Here is a 17,267-nt window from a genome sequence, read left to right as displayed (position 1 = left end):
AGTAGAGTTGGCTCCGTCTCTCTCGCTCCTTTTCCCTGCTCCCTGTGCTGCTCGCGGCCGTGCGCCAAGACAGTAGAGTTTAAGCTGTAGTCGAAAATAAACGTTTCTGAAATTGAAAAGCATGTCCAACTCAAATTCGTTGTATACTCAGCTTTATGATGCTTATGGCAAAGCCCACCCCACGAAACCAAAACAATCCAAAGGCAACGTTATTTCATTATTTCAGTTCAAAATCATCGTTCACGACCAAAATCTTGACTGATAAACAAGCTGCTCCTCAGCCTAAACATAAACTGCCAACATCGCAGCTTGACTCTAACATTCAAGTAAGTACTCATTCTTTTAGAAGCACGTAAAATTTAGTTTTGCCGTATTCTAAGGTGTTAAAAAAATAAAAAAAATAAAAGTGTCGGACGGCCAGTAGTTTTTGTTTTTTTTTTGCTGTATAAACTCTGTATGATTGTTATTTCCAGACATCTGAAACTGGAAAACGAGAGGAAAACAAAGATGAACTGACTATCAATTAATTGCTGCACATATCTCGCGAAAAACCTGCTCAAAAATTAAGTGAAACAAAAATAAGTGTTCTGGAGACTGAACTTAATAGTTTAAATACGGCTCGAGATGCAGGCTTGGAATCAAATAATTCAGAAAAAAGAATCAAAGAAGTTAAAAAACTATTGACGGAGGAAAAGAAAAATTAGAAAAAAATTCAAAATGCTGCTGAACGTCAAAAGAAGACCCATGAAACCAAAAAACGAAAGCTTGACGAACTTGTAGAAAAAAATCCTGAAATAGCAGCCACTTTCGCTATTCGAGGCAAAAAAGGAAGGCCAAGAGTTGAAGAGGACCAGACTAATCTGTCAAAAGTATTTTTTGTTTGTTCTATTATATATCTATGATTTTCTGTGAATACTAGAGCAATAAAAAGTCGATACATAGCTGTCGACTATATTCTAACGATTAAAACCGTTTTTCCAGGATATTTCGGAAATCGCGATACACGGAGGAGCTTCTGAAGATCGTCGTCGTTCAAATTTAATCAGAAGCTGTAGGACTCTTGATGATCTTCGCAGCGAATTAAAAACGATGGGTTACACAATTAGTCATTTTGGATTATACCTCCGTCTTCTTCCAAAGCGCTCAGATACTATCGAGGGGAAACGCCACATTGTGGCAGTTCCAGTGAAATTGTCGAGACCCGAAGCTGATAAGCATGCCAAACATCCAGATGGCTAATTCTGCACAACGACAATCAGAGCTCTTGAAACTATGGCTTCAACTCTTGGCCCTGATCAAGTTTTTTTTTTTGGTCTCAGGATGACAAAGCCAGAGTTCCTTTGGGAATTACAGCCGCCAATAATCAAGTTCCTATTTTGATGCATATGGAGTACCGCATTTGATTACCAGATCATGATTTTGTCGTAGCTGAACGGCATAAACTGATTCCATCAGTTTACGCAGGGATAAAAATCGATCGGGATGGTGAGGGACGCCCTGAAGTAGTTTCCTACTCTGGCCCAACCTGCGCCGCTATTCGAAGTGGCAAACATTGCTCGTATACTGCTGAAACGCACGCAACAGATCTCGAAAGACTCACTCATCTTCCAGAGTTTTCTTCGTTTACTAAAAATCAAAATTGTGACGTCAAGCCCATTTTTATATGTACTTCCGACGGGGGGGCCTGATGAAAATCCGCGTTACGCAAGAGTGATTGCTTCAGCAGTAAATCACTTCAAGAAATTCAACTTGGATTCCTACTATATAGCAACGAATGCTTCTGGTCGAAGCGCATACAACAGAGTAGAACGTCGAATGGCCCCGCTAAGTCGTGAACTGACTGGTTGGATATTGGATCATGAAAATTTTGTGTCACATCTGAACTCCCAAAATCAAACAGTGGATGAGGAGTTGGAAAGGCGTAATTTTGAGCACGCAGGACAAGTTCTTTCGGAAGTTTGGAGTTCTCTTGAAATTGATAATTTCCCAGTTGTAGCCGAATATGTCAATCCAACAGAAAATCCAACTGCAGTATTGGTCGAGGATGAAGGATGGTATTCTAAGCACGTGTGAGAGTCGCAATACTTTTACAAATTGTAAAATGCGATTCGGAGCTCTGTTGCGGTAAAAGAAGATCAAGTCTTTGGACTTTCCTTCAAGAAGGGCTTCTTCCTCCACCTGTGCGTATTTGGCAAACAGACTTGGGGTATACAGTCGTTGACCGTACAAAAAATGAAGGGAAATTCAGTCTTCTATTACTTCAGCTAGCCTTGAAGTTGCACCTTTATAATGACGAATTTCAGCTTTCACCATACGACTATTTTTGCCCGAGTTTGGTATCTTCTCTTGCGAAAAGGTAAGTCCCGTGGTATTATTATTTTAACAAAAAATATACAATAACACATTACGGAAATACGATCAGATTGGATTTTACTGATGATAACAAAATTTCATACGTTAAAAAATTTTTTATATTTTTTACTTCCACAATTTAATCAAACTATTGTTTTGAATAAATTTAATTTAGTCAATACAAAACTATTCTATAAATTCCATTAAAAATTATAAATATACGGTGAATTTTTTTAGAGTGTGCAAGGTATGTGGATTATACCAAACTTTGATAAAGTCAGCCAAAACTCACATGACATTGCACAAAAAAGAGAAGCCAACCAATGAAGTAAAACTTCGACCAAAAAGAATCGCTGCGCAACGCGAAACAGAGTTCTTGTGCATTATTAATAATGAATTAGAGTCTGAGGACGCATTATGGTTGGAAAAAGAAGATATCGATTCCGACGGTTCGACGGTTCTGATGACGTTGAGGGATTTCCTTTGATTGAAAACATTAAAAAATTGTATCAATCACCGTGGACTCCGATTTGAGAGAAAAATCAAATCTAGATTTCTATGTCAAAAAGTAATGTTCAACGTTTCCTGTGATTTAAAATTTATAAGATACATAAAATTCATCATAATTTACGATATATCACAAGTAAATGAACATACATGATGTATCAATATATGTATTTGTCATAGTATAAATATATATGCATAAACTAACATTTTTTCGAAATAATTAGAAATATTTAAAAATTCACCTACAATTTCAAGTAACTAAGAGTGTGATGTGATCTCCAAGAGGGGGGGTCAAGTCCTTGTGACAACGTGTGACACGGGGGGAGGGGGGTGGGTTAAAAGAAGGCTGAAAACGTGTGACGTTTTATATGCACGACCCCAAAGTAAAATATTTGTAAATATATTCACATAAGAAATATTTGTATTACAAATGAAAATGGTTTTGTTAGAAATATTATGCATAATACTGTAAACGTAAGACTGCGGAAAAAGTAGTACTACGGAGACTAAGGATGGGAAAGCAAAAGTAACCTTAAATTTACCTCAAGTGAAGAAAATAAAAGCAAAGTTTAAACAGGTGGGGTGGATAAAAGTTGCCTTAAATGACTACAAAAATTATATACTTATCTAATCAACTATCAATTAATTAGTTGAAAAATAGAGAAGGAGAATTTATACCATCGACTGTTCTTAAATAACAAATAACTGACTAAGTCTCTTGAAAAATATTTGATAATAATAATAATTCGCTTGTATTAGGGAGTTGTTAGAATGTATTAGAGATTTGTAATTGCACACTCCTATGTACACTATAAGTAAGCATAAAGGGTATCTTTTTTTCTGAATTTATAATTTTTTCGCACATGTCAAGAAAATTCATTTTCAACAGTTTAAAGTTTCCAAAATTTTCCTTTTTTTTTAGTCCAAAAAGACATTGGGAGGTTAGTAGAAGGCAAAAAAAATGTCACGGAGGCGGTATGAAAAATAAAAAATTCATGTGAGAAAAATGCCAGGGAGGTGTGAATAATTTAGGGGTTTTGCTTACTATTGATTGAGTTCAAGAAACGGAGACATAAGACAAATTCTTTCTCAGTTTGCAGAGCTTACTTTAGGGGCAGGTAGATTTATTTATGAATATAGATACACACGCAAACATATGTGTATGTATCTTATTTTACCCAGTTATAAAAAAAAATTCAGTCACTAATCCCTCTCGCATCCCCTACACGCCCCTTGAAACTTGGAATTTTTCTCTTAGCTTTCCCTTAATATATGGTAAAAATCTCAATATTTCTCTCTTATTTCAACCGAATAAAAAATATCCTATTTTTTTAGAATCCTCACCCCCTCAGCCACACCACATAATTTTGAAGTCACTCCCCTGGACCCCTGGCCACCTACTAAAATTTAATTATATTTATTTCATGTAAAAAATCTTATGTCATGTATTTAGTTTTCTTGATTTTGTTGTAAACGTATTGAACTTACACATTTAATTAGTAACAATAGATGTAATAATTACATGTATAGAATAAAAATCGGTAATGAAAAAATTTTAAATGGTAATTTAATGGTAAAACCATACAATGCATCCGTCATCTATTCTGCTGGGTACTATTTACAGGGCGCAGTAATTATCTTAAGCACACCCCCGCTATTGTCAAGTTAAATGAAAGGATTTTTTTAACAAGACCATCAAACTCGATGTATCGACATTTTTATAACGGACAGTACCTTTACCTGATAAGCTGGTCAAATGTTCGCTTTCTTTCGAAAAGGAAGCCCCTGGAGGTCCAGAAATCACCAGACAAATAGAATTTTTATTTTTAAAATTGGATAAGTAATTTTGGTAAATTCGGCATCCTAAGTACTCGTCCTATCGGAAAAGACCAAGAAAAAAATCTCGATAATTTTCCACGGGTTTTGAAACCATGACCCCTTGAGTATCTTCGGCTAGGAAGCTAGCACGCTAACCACTAAGCAATTAAAGCTGTAAGAAAAATTATCTGAAGATTATAGATTACCAGAACAAAAAAAAACAACAACATCTAATGATATTGAGAAAGATAAAGCTGTCATTGATTTAGAAACAAATTTCGAGGATCTATTTGTTAAACTAAATAGTGTTCAAAAGAAAGTTCGTTGGTAAAATTATTAACAATGATATAAAATAAATTAATATACTTTAATATAATTAAAATATAATATAATATATATTAATATATTTTATTGATCGTCCAGGCAGTTATCAAAAATCATTTTTGTATTAAACGTTAAATTTTATTTTTTCTTAAAAAAGAAATAAGTTGTATCCATGGCTTTAAAGGTAATTTATTTCATTTGATTACCTAAGCGAACGACAAGTCATAAAACATTTAGATTTAAATAGCATTGAATTTTTTTTTTAAACACAAAACTGATGAAAAAAATTAGGGGCAGTTAGTGTAATTCTGTAGGACGAAGCTTTGATGATCTCTTAAAAAAGCTTTGAAAACAATAAAAAAAAATAGTGGAACTATAAAAAACTGATTATCATGGTATAAATAGCTGCCTTAACAAAGCAATTCTAACAACTCATAGAAAACTTTTGTATATTTTAAATAATAAAACTTTGAATCTCATTAAGGGGATAGAACATACTTATTACAGTATAGATTATGCAAAATATAAAGATACTCATCGCATTGATGATAATATAAACATAAATTTTCCAATACGAGCTTTGAATAATATACATGAGGGATTACCACCACATGTTTTAAGTTAAAAAGTTGATCCTATTGTTACGTTGATAAAAAACTTGAGTATATTCGATGGCTTGTGTAATTGTACTAGACAACGTATAAAAAAATTATTTAAACACAATTCAGGAACAAAAATTTTAACTGATGATAAATCTAGTAAAAAGTTTTCGTACCAAGAAACACTTTAAATACCGGTAATGACTTTTCCTTACCGCTTATTATTTATCAATAAGTTTCAGCTTTTTCCATGATAATCAATCAATCGCAAGGTCAAAGTTTTGATAAATGAGGATTTTACGACGAAAAACTTTTGTTTTCTCGTAGTCAACTGTACGTATTGGCATCAAGATGTAAATATCCTCAAAATCTGTTCATTTAAAATAATAAGAAGAATCACTCGAACATTGAAAATATTGTATTGCAAGGAATTTTTAATCGTTAATAAATTTTTTATTTTTTTGTCGTATTTAATTCTTTGTAATTACTTTTTTTTCGAAGAAGTTCAGTTTTAAATTCTACAAAATATATACATACATTTTTTATTGCATCATATATTACTTAACTACAAATTATTACAAAACTATCTTATGATTACGAGTACATCGAACAGCACAATAAATATTAAACAATAAGTGATGTGGAAAGTCGTATAAAATTACTATTTCAATGTAATTATTTAAGTATGTACGAGGTCGGTGAAAAGCGGTGGGTTATCTTAATGAAAATTAATATAAATAAGAATAACGGAAACGACGTCTGCATACATTTATCATAATATCAATATATATGATAATAGCAAATAATGTCCTCTAACACATATACATGAATCTATTAGTTTATCTTCAAAGTTTGTATCTTATCGTAGTAGGGTAAAAAAATGAATTTTAAAACAAAACAATCTGTATACGTGCATATGTGTGTGGGTTAGTGGTAAAGTCCATGATGACTAGTGGGGTGTTGATAAGATTTTACAAAAATATTGTTGGACGGTGGGGGGTAAAGAAAAATTGTGTAGCGGACGGTGGACAAAAAATAAGTTGAGCCGAAATAAGGAAAAAAAAGATGGAATTTTAATTTATTTTGTGGGAGAGGAAATCAAATGTCATACACAAACGACTTAATTATATAAAATTTATAAATGTGTGTGTGTATGTGTGTGTGTGTGGCACCCCCCACCCCACCAGCCAAAGCTCTAATCAAGCTTCTCGGCAGAAGCAACAGCTTCTCCCGCGGACGGATTGACTGCGCGCACCACCTCTTTCCCCTCAGCTCAAGAGAGTGCCGACCAAAAAGAGAGCAAACGACAGAGACGACGCTCGACCAGCAACGACAACAGCACGCGCCTCGCCTACGAACAGCAAGCCCTCTTTCTCTGTACGACTAAGTCGAGACTAAATAAGTATAAGTTTGTCTCACACTGTGTATCGCTCATTCCACGCCCTGCTTCGCACCTCCAGTATCCTTGAGCACCGGGAAGAGCTCCAGCGCGACATCAACTCCCAAAGTGGCGATCCTGCCAGCATTCTTCGTCAAGGTAAGCAGTGCCGTGTGAGAGACGAAAGAAAAGTGCTTCGAGAGCGAGAGAGAGCAACCATCAACGGCTCCACGGCCTTTTCCTCTCTCGCCCCAGTGACAAATTTTTTTTTTTGCGGTTCTCGCGAGGGAGTTTGTGAAAAAGAGGAAAGCAATTTCCCCCCCTCTAACGTTACCGCTACGCATGACTACAGTGCTGCACGTCAACAAACGCAACAAAGGCGAGCACGCCGAGGTCGGCCATTTTGGTTCACGAGAAGCAAGAGGTCGTCCCTCACGCTACTTGGCGCCACACGCGCTCAAGTGCAGCGAAGTGCCGTGCCGTACCTTAACTTTTGTATAGTGATTTTTTTGTCGCAGCCGCTGCGGCTGAGCCTTAGCTTGCCCAGCCCACAACCTTCTAAATACTATTCGGTGCGTGAGTGTAAGTGAATTTTTACGCGCCAAGCCATACGGGCCGGGGCACGCCTGGACAGCCACCCACGTGCTATCGCACCATCTCCCTCGCACCAACGCTCCCTGACCTGCTAGGCGACACGCACTTAGCCGGCACCTCGGCGTTCGCAACGCTGGCAGACACGGACGACGAAGTGACACCACGCGACGAGCGCTACCAGCGTCGCTTGGAGTGGCAAAAGGAAGGCCAACTACAGTCGGCCCTCGCCGCCGTCAAACAACAGCAGCAGCAGCCGTCGGCCCAACAACAGCAGCAGCGCACGAACACCATGTCCGACTCAAAGATTCCTTGCTTCTGGGTCGAGGCTCCCGCAGCATAAGTTGCCCAGGTGGAGATCATCCTCGAGGCCTCTGCCGTCACCAACGACAGTCAGCGATATATCGCACTCGTCGGCGCCCTCAGCTGAGCAGTGGTGTCCGAGTTCTCGGGCATCATCGCCAACCCCCCAGCTACAGAGCGTTTCAAGGCAGTCAAGGCAGCGATCCTGTCCCGCTTTCAAGACTCTGCGGATGCTCTACTGCGGAAGCTCTTCGGGCAGCTACAGCTGGCAGATGCTAAGCCATCCCAACTCCTGCGCCAAATGAAGAGCCTCGCGGCTGGCAAGGTCACGGACAAGATCCTCAAAATCAGGTGGCTTGACCTTCTCCCTTCACAGATTAACGCCATCCTCCGGATCATGAAGACGGCTACCTTGGACGAGCTCAGCGCCATGGCAGACGAACTCATAAGCGCAGTCCCAGCCGTAAACGCCGTAATCTCACTACCAGTACCACCAGCACCACCCGTCGCCGCTGCCGGATCCAGCTTGGCACAAGAGGTTGCTGAGATGCGGAAGCTCCTCAACGAGATGCTTTTAGATAGGCAACGGTCACGCAGCCGTAGCCAGTCTAGGTCACGCTTCCGGGGCCGAGCATCCAACCCTGCAGCCAACCCAGACTGGTACTACTATTTCCACCAGGAGTTCGGAGCAGCTGCCAGGAACTGCCGCGCGCCCTGCACCTACACCTCGCCCAGGCCGGAAAACCAATAAGGCCCCCTCCGTCCCAATTATCGGAGGCGGGCCACTAAGGTCTCTCGGAAAACCGCCTACACTTTTACGACCCGGAGTGTCGAGTGCACTTCTTGGTGGACTTAGGCTCTATTGTCTCGTTGTTACCCAAGTACCTCGTCAAGAACCGAAAGCTAGAGCCGCAACCTTTGACGCTCAGCGCCGCTAACTCCAAACCGATAGCTACCTTTGCACCCACATCCTCACCATTGAATTGGGTCTCCAACGGGCAGTGACGTGGAATTTCATCGTCGCTGACACTCACGTCGCCATCATCGGCGCGGATTTCCTCAACCATTTCGGCTACCTCGTGGACGTCAAGGGTGAGCGTTTTATTGACCCTACAACTAACCTTTCGACGCTCGGATCTTTAGCGCCAGCAGCCATCTTTAGCTTATCGGTCGTCACGACACCAGAGCGCACGCCCCCGGGAGAGCTGGGTCAACGCTACGCAGATCTCCTCGTAGAATACGCGGATCTCTGCTCTCCAGAGGCTACCACCACAGCGCTCCCAGACCTACCAGTGCACCACACTATCCATACCACTGGATCTCGGACCTCTAAGCCTGCTCGGACCACGTCTACAGGCAGCCAAGCAGGAGATTGGGCGACTCCTCGACCAAGGTATCGTCCGGCCATCATCTAGCCAGTGGGCAAGCCCTCTTCACCTCGTGGAGAAGTCCGGTGGAGGCTGGAGAGTCACAGAGGACTACCGGCGCCTTAACGCCTGTACTACCCTGGACCACTACCCCCTGCCGATCATCGACGATCTGCTCCAGGAGGCGACTGGCAAGGTTTTCTCGGTTATAGACTTGAGGAAAGCCTTTTACCAAATTTCCATTACCGAGAAGGACATCCCAAAGACAGCAATAACTACTCCGTTTGGACTCTACGAGTTCACAAGGTCCTTTATGGGTCAACGAAACGCCGCCCAATCGTTCCAACGGACCATAGACCATGTTCTACGTGACCTGCCGTTCACCAGGTGCTATCTCGATGAAATCTTCGTCGCTTCCGAGAATCACGAGCAGCACTTTCAAGCTACACCAGCTATTACATATACCTACACTAGCTCTTCAGCGTCCTGCGCAAGGCAAAGCTGCGCATAAACCCACAGAAGTGCGTACTTGGCCCACTCGAAGTGGACTACCTGAAGTACACTGTTTCCTCTGAGGGTGTCCACCCCCCAGCGCACAAGGTCCAGGACATCCAGGACTGCTCGAGACCGAAAAACTCATCTGAGCTTCAACGATTCCTGGGTATGGTGAACTTCTACAGGCGATGCATCCCTGGAGTAGCCCACGCCATGGTCCCACTCAACGACCTGCTGAAGAACCTTCCGCCCAAAAGTACAAAAGTCCCATTTGCTTGGAATCACGAGGCGGATCTCGCCTTCCAGCGGTACAAGGACGTCCAAATAAACGAATCATAAAATCAAAAAATCATTATTTGAGTCATGCATTGGAACATAAAAATGGTAAAATAGTACAGTGTATTATCTGTAGAAAAAAGTTTAAAGGACAAACACATTTACGACGACATGAAATGATTTATCAGTGTAATGATAATATAGAATGTTCAGAATGTGGCAAAAAGTTTTCAAGAAAAGATTCATTATTAAGACATTGCAGAAACATTTGCAAAACTGTAAGTCAAAAGATGTTTAATATCATTAATTAACATGAACAGAATATTGGATTTTAGTAAAAGGTTTACAAGTTTTATTATTTTAAACAATAGATTGAATTTTTCAAAATAATTTGACGTATCTTTGATATATTTTTATACTAGCAGCCCCCCGTCTCGGCTTCGCCCGAGACTTACTAAATGAAACACCGTAGTGTGTTGACATGTAATGAGAGACAATTTCAGTTAGAAATTTTACACATATTCCTGATACATCTCAGAACAAAAATCTTCTTATTAAAAACATATTTTTCGGGATCCATATAGTTTATTTGGTTAAATAATAAGGTGTAAAAATTCAAAAAAATTATTATGCTGAAAAGTACCGTGTGTACCTTATGCCCTAAAATAATCGGTGGCCATAAGAAACCGTTGATTTACAATTTCTCCCGTGTAATTCACGAAAACGGCTATTTTTAAAAGCTGTTAAGATTTTAAACTCCCAAAAAATTTATATTAAAAAAAAATTTTTTTCCTCATATTTCACAACTTAATTACCAGAGCAACAAAGTCCTGGACCTTAAACCCTACATTTTCATTGCCACAAAAACACAAATACATTTTCTACTCATTAAAAAATCTGAAGTAGGATCTTTAAAGATTTCAGAGTAACATAGGGTCGTCGGTCACCGAGTTTTCCAGCCTTGCGAAGAACAACTCCGCAGGTGACGTCTGCTAGTGAATGGCTGACTTGATTTAATAGTGCCCGTCTTTAGTTAATATAGTCTTTGAGTCGACGAATCGCTTCCGAAAATGGTAGTAAAAATGTATTTGTTGGCAAGGTAGTTTACACTTAGGTGGCCCCTGAAAAAAACCGATGAAATTGATGGTTAAGTAGGGAACGTAAATACTTATAATCGCCCTAAAAATCGCCAGTGGTGAAACTTCCAGGCTATTCTTATTCCTGATCATAAAGAGCTGGCTACGGGTTGCTTGATTCTTACCCTGGGAGTCTCAATGTACGGAGACTGTGATAAAAGGAGGTACGCTGCTGACCAAAGAATATCTCGTCTCGGGTCGTTCCCCGGATAACCAACCGCTCATCGTTAGACGGAAACATGTGGGTAAGCGCGCATTGGGGACGCGACGACCAAGAAGGTAGCCGTTGTGGCTGCCCATGCTCCTCAGAGCTCAGAGCTGTTTTCTACCCTTGCTTACATTTGTAGCCACAAATTCTCTAACTGCACCAGGTGGGATGGTGGAACTCTCTTACAACTCTGATGAGTTTGAGCAGATTGTGCTCTGGCTAGATATGTCTCCTGGTATTGTGGCAGAGACGGCATCGGTTAGAATTAATTTTTTTTTTTTAATTGCACTTGTCGAGATTCAGGGTGAGTGGACATCTAGGTCCCTTTCCCCTTAGAAAAGAGTGTCGTCCGTAACCGGGATACCCAGCTGCAAGACTATTATCAGCATTTTCTACACAGCTCGTTGAATTGCCGAAGCTCGACTACAACACTATGGAGATGCTCCAGCCTATTATAACCACACTTATTTAATTGTGTTGCAAGTAGCTTCGATTTTATGTCGACGCCACCTAGCGGATTTTACTGAACTAAAGTGAAAAGCTGGCATATTTTTGCAAAACTTTGAGCTCATTTATTGCTATTATTATTAAATTTTTTAAGATAAAAACTATACTAAAACCATCTAGGAAGTATCATGAATCAGTGTGCAAAATTTCAACAAAAACGGTTTAGTAGTTTCTTTATTTTAAAAAAAAAATTTCTTTATTTTCACTTTGTTTTTACCAAGTTCATTAGCTTCAGCCATCCCTAGCCACTTTCTGCTATTCCTAAGCTCCACGATATGATTTATTTATGAGAGGAAAGTATTTAACCGATTTAAAAGTTAGGGGGGTTGGCGCGCAGAGCGCGTAAGGAGGTGTAACCTCGAACTAGTATATATATATATATATATATATATATATATATATATATATATATATATATATATATATATATATATATATATATATATATATATATATATATATATATATATATATATATACATATTAGTGGGGCTTCGCCCCCCCACACGCTCTGCGCGCCAACCCCCTACTGCTCTAACTGAAAAGGAGAGTCTTTAAACTACAACTGTTAGTCAGGAGAGGTTGATGCCCAGAATTTCGTGAGGAAGAAAAGTTTTTGATCTACATCGTTGAGCATGAGCCATATACATTATTAATCAGTAAATTTCTATGCCACCAAAAAGTTACTTTTGTTGTAAGTTGAGAGTTTTTTTCAGAACTCTCCGTTATGTTAAGAGAAAAAAAATATACATTATTTTTTTATTGATAACATTCTAAACACTGAATATTCAATTACCTTAATCACATATATATTATTTGAATTTCATATAACATATACTTAATATTATTCTTGTTACTATTATGAATTCTATATTTTATCAATTGATAAAAAAGGTTACAAAAAACTCTTCATTTTCAGATTCAATGACAAATATGAAAATAATTTCTTTACAGTATTCCACACCGTAAATTAAGAAAAACGTTTGTATTTTGTACTATTTAAATTTAATTTAAAATCAAACTAAATATTCTTAAAACTTTTTAAAATAAAAAATACAAAAGTTAGCGTAAAAAGGGACGGCAATTGGTTATTCAGAAATTTTTCTCATTTTCTGTAGAGTGACGAAGATTTCTACATGAGAGCTTGTTCCTTAGTAATCAATAATGTTGTAAAAAATAGCAAAATTACTATGAATTTATAGAAGGAAACGATCAATATCAAAATGTAAAAAGTAGTGATAAATATATTAACATAATGTCAAAAAATGGGACCTATGGTACAAGTATTGGAATTAACAGCTTCTCAGATTTATTACATGTTGACGTTATAATTAATTTCTCGAACAACGATATTCAAACTTATGGAAATTCAAATAGTAATCTTGAACTGAAAATTAATCTCGAAGGAAAAATGTATTAAAAAATATTGCAATGGTCGATTAAACATTGTATTACTAAGTAATCATGAAAGATTTTTTTTAAAACTTGTATTAAATAAAGTAACTGGTTCGACATCGTCCGAAGACATAAGAACATATAAAAGAATAATTTATAAAACTTTTAAAGATACTACAATTGCAATGGGCTGAATAGACAATGATGAAAAAATCAATAATATTTTTAAAGAAGCAATTGCTGTTATGTTTCCATATGAATTAAAACAATTTTTTGATTGGTTTATAATTTCAGAAAACGTTTAAAGTGATAAAATATGGAACAAATACAAAGAACTTTTTACGATGGGTTTTCCTAATAATAAAAATAATTTAGATCTTTTACATATTAACCTAATTTTAGAAACAGTGGATAAATTATGTGGATGCTAAAATTTACCTACACCAAAGAAAAATGGAGAGTAAAAAAGAAGATGTAGATCATAAAATACGTTTTAGTTAAAAAATATTTAACTCGATGTATAAAAGTTTAAATAATGACCAGAAAAATGTATTTCATATAATTTGCGGACGAAAAAATAAAATTGTCTTTATAAATGTTTCTGGAGGGTCAGAAAAAACTTATTTATATGAAACGTTAATTTAATTTTTTTTTTTTTCTTAATAACAAAATCATGTCTATGGCATTGACTGGCATATAATCAATTTTAAGTTCCAAAAGTGATGACCAGTCATAAAACTTTAAGACTTTCTTTGGATCTTAATAATATAAAGTGCATTTTAAGAATTCAAGTCAGATAAAAAAAAAATTAAGAGAAATTGATTTAATTATTTGGAAAGAGGCTTTAATGATTTAAAAAAAAGCATTAAAAATTTTAGACAGAACGTAAAGAGACTTATGTAACACTGAAAAATATTTTAGAAATAAGTTAATTATTTTAGGAGGTGATTTCTGTCAGATTCTCCCAGTAATAAAAAACGGTAATAGAAAAATTATACTTAAACGAACTATTCAATCCTAATGTTCATAAAACTGAATCCAAATTTTAAAATTAGAAATCAATATTCGTTCTAACGATAAAGAATTTTCAAAATTGTTATTAAAAATTGGGAAAGGGGAAATAAAAACTTTTAACATTCCTAAAAATTGGATCTCAAATGATGAATCTTCTCAAATATTTTCGAATATCTACAATTGTTCGATGAAAAGTGTTATACTTACATCGCATAACAAGAACACTTCTTATTTGAATAATAAAATTCTTAAAAAATCAACTGGAAAAATGACAACTTACTCTAGTAAAGATAACGCAACTCATAAAGGGGTTAAAAAGTCAGACGATAGTATTTATTTAAATTTTCCGGTGGAAATGTTAAACAATATTTGTCAAGTATAACCACTTCACAAACTAAATCTAAAAATTAATACCACAGTGATGTAACCGAGAAATTTAAGTACATTAGATGGACTCTGTAATGGAACACGCTTACGAATCACAAAGTTATTACAGTATATTATAGAAGGAAAAATAATAACTGAAGAAAAATTGGAAATAGAGTCTTCACTTTAAGGATAACTTTAGACACAGAAAACTCCTTAACATTACCGTTTATTTTGTATCGTTAAAAATTTCCAATCGTTGTGGCATTTGTCATGACCATCAACGAACTTCTAGGTCAAAGTTTTTATAATGTAGGTTTGTACTTAAAAAAAACCCTTATTTTCTCATGGTCAATTATATGTGGCTTTATGAAGATGCAAAAATAAAAATAATTTATTTATTTAAGTACAACGGCAAAAAAAAAAGGACGATAGAAAATATTGTTTGGTAAAATATTTTTACATAATTTATTGCCTTTACTTGATAAATTTTATACATAAATCGGAAATATTTATGGTAATACATTGAAAGTCACTTATTAATATTTTATCATTTAACAAGTATACATGACATGATGTAAGAAAAATGGTGTGGGGGGCTGTGGGGGTCCGTACGGGGGCTGTGGAGGGTCTAAGAAAAACGTTGAAAAATGTTAAGTTAGTAATAAAACGGTCGAATTTTGGCTTATTTGTGGGGGGTCTGTGGAAGGGCTGTAGGGGGGATTTGTGAAATGACCCAAAATCATCACTACGTACCATAGGGAATCATACATATATATATCTTACTCATATATGAAGCGCTAACCGTTGTAATCGCTAACCGCGAAAACTACTAAACCGATTTTGTTAAAATTTTGCACACTGATTCATGATACTTCCTAGATGGATTTAGTATAGTTTTTATCTTAAAAAATTTAATAACAATAGCAATAAATTAGCTTAAAATTTTTTAAAAATACGCCAGCTTTACACATTAGTTCAGTAAAATTTGCTAGGTGGCGTCGACATAAAATCGAAGCTACCTGCATATTAATTAAATAAGTGTGGTTATAATAGGCTGGAGCGTCTCCATAGTGTTGTAGTCGAACTTCGGCAATTCAACAAGCTGTATAGAAAATGTTGATAATAGTCTTGCAGCTGGGTATCCCGGTTACGGACGACACTCTTTTCTAAGGGGAAAGGGACCTAGGTGTCCATTCACCCTGAATCTCGACAAGTGCAATTAAAAAAAAAAAATTAATTCCAACCGATGCCGTCTCTGCCACAATACCAGGAGACATATCTAGCCAGAGCACAATCTGCTCAAACTCATCAGAGTTGTAAGAGAGTTCCACCATCCCACCTGGTGCAGTTAGAGAATTTGTGGCTACAAATGTAAGCAAGGGTAGAAAACAGCTCTGAGCTCTGAGGAGCATGGGCAGCCACAACGGCTACCTTCTTGGTCGTCGCGTCCCCAATGCGCGCTTACCCACATGTTTCCGTCTAACGATGAGCGGTTAGTTATTCGGAGAACGACTCGAAGACTGAAGACGAGATATTCTTTGGTCAGCGGCGTATCTCCCTCCATCACAGTCTCCGTACATCGAGACTCCCAGAGTAAGAATCAAGCTACCCATAGCCAGCTCTTCATCATCAGGAATAATAATAAGGAATAGCCTAGAAGTCTTACCACTGGCGATTTTTAGGGCGATTATAAGTATTTACGTTCCCTACTTAACCATCAATTTCATCGGTTTTTTCAGGGGCCACATAAGTGTAAACTACCTTGCCAACAAATACATTTTTACTACCATTTCCGGAAGCGATTCGTCGACTAAAAGACTATATTAACTAAAGACGGGCACTATTAAATCAAGTCAGCCATTCACTAGCAGACGTCACCTGCAGAGTTGTTCTTCGCAAGGCTGGAAAACACGGTGACCGACGACCCTATATGACTTTCTCGACTCTAAGCATTCAACCAGGAATCACTGATCCTCTTCAAGGTCTGCGCTGGGCAAACCTATAACAGCTGTAAAGAAAAAAAAACTTGAGCCAACGGGACAGCCTCCACTGGACAAGTATCACTAACCAATCTCCCCATCTAAGATCAACAAAACAACTTAATCTGTAAATAAAAAAGGTGCTTTAGACACCAATGTCTTCAACGTTATACCGGGAGCCGTTGGGAAAGAGCACTACAACTAGCTCCAAAGCTTCGGACTTTGTAATTTTTCTCCCGATCAGTCTGGGTTTTCAACAGCAGGCCAGAGAAGATCACCCTGAGGTATCCAGGCAGTCACAATGTCTGTAAACTTTTGTCAAGAAAGAGTTAACTTAAGAAGCTCAATGGTCTTTTTTAGGGCAATCGGACGTCGAACTATCTTGCCAACAAATGTATTAGAACTCAACAAAATTGACAGAAAATAGCCTTTAGGGGTCACAAAAGTCGCAAGAGGGTGAATTGGAAGAAAAACTTTAAATGTATCTAATAAATACAATTTTACTTAGGCGTCAAGAAACTGACGCAGAAAATTTATCGAGATTGGAACAACAGCGTCAAAATCGACGAATAAAGAATTCATTACGTGAGAGATCAGTTTTTTATTGTACCCTCACAGCAATCTCTGAAATCTTTAAAGATCCTACTTC

The 17,267-nt window shown here is 37.4% G+C and overlaps 1 protein-coding gene and 1 pseudogene across 1 annotated transcript in view; one reads left to right on the top strand and one right to left on the bottom strand.

Moving 5' to 3' along the window:
- Window positions 1-17,267, bottom strand: part of Herp (Homocysteine-induced endoplasmic reticulum protein) — a 194,198-nt gene that overhangs the window by 67,295 nt on the left and 109,636 nt on the right. The window lies entirely within an intron of this gene.
- On the top strand, window positions 159-2,839 carry LOC149374678 (uncharacterized; annotated as a pseudogene).

The sequence above is a fragment of the Copidosoma floridanum genome, unplaced genomic scaffold (genome assembly GCF_036245765.1).
Source record: "Copidosoma floridanum isolate Cflo_tuat_1 unplaced genomic scaffold, Cflo_Japanese_pri ptg000016l, whole genome shotgun sequence".
Taxonomy (NCBI): domain Eukaryota; kingdom Metazoa; phylum Arthropoda; class Insecta; order Hymenoptera; family Encyrtidae; genus Copidosoma; species Copidosoma floridanum.
Note: the sequence above shows the minus strand (reverse complement) of the source record. Positions and strands in the feature narration are given on the sequence as shown.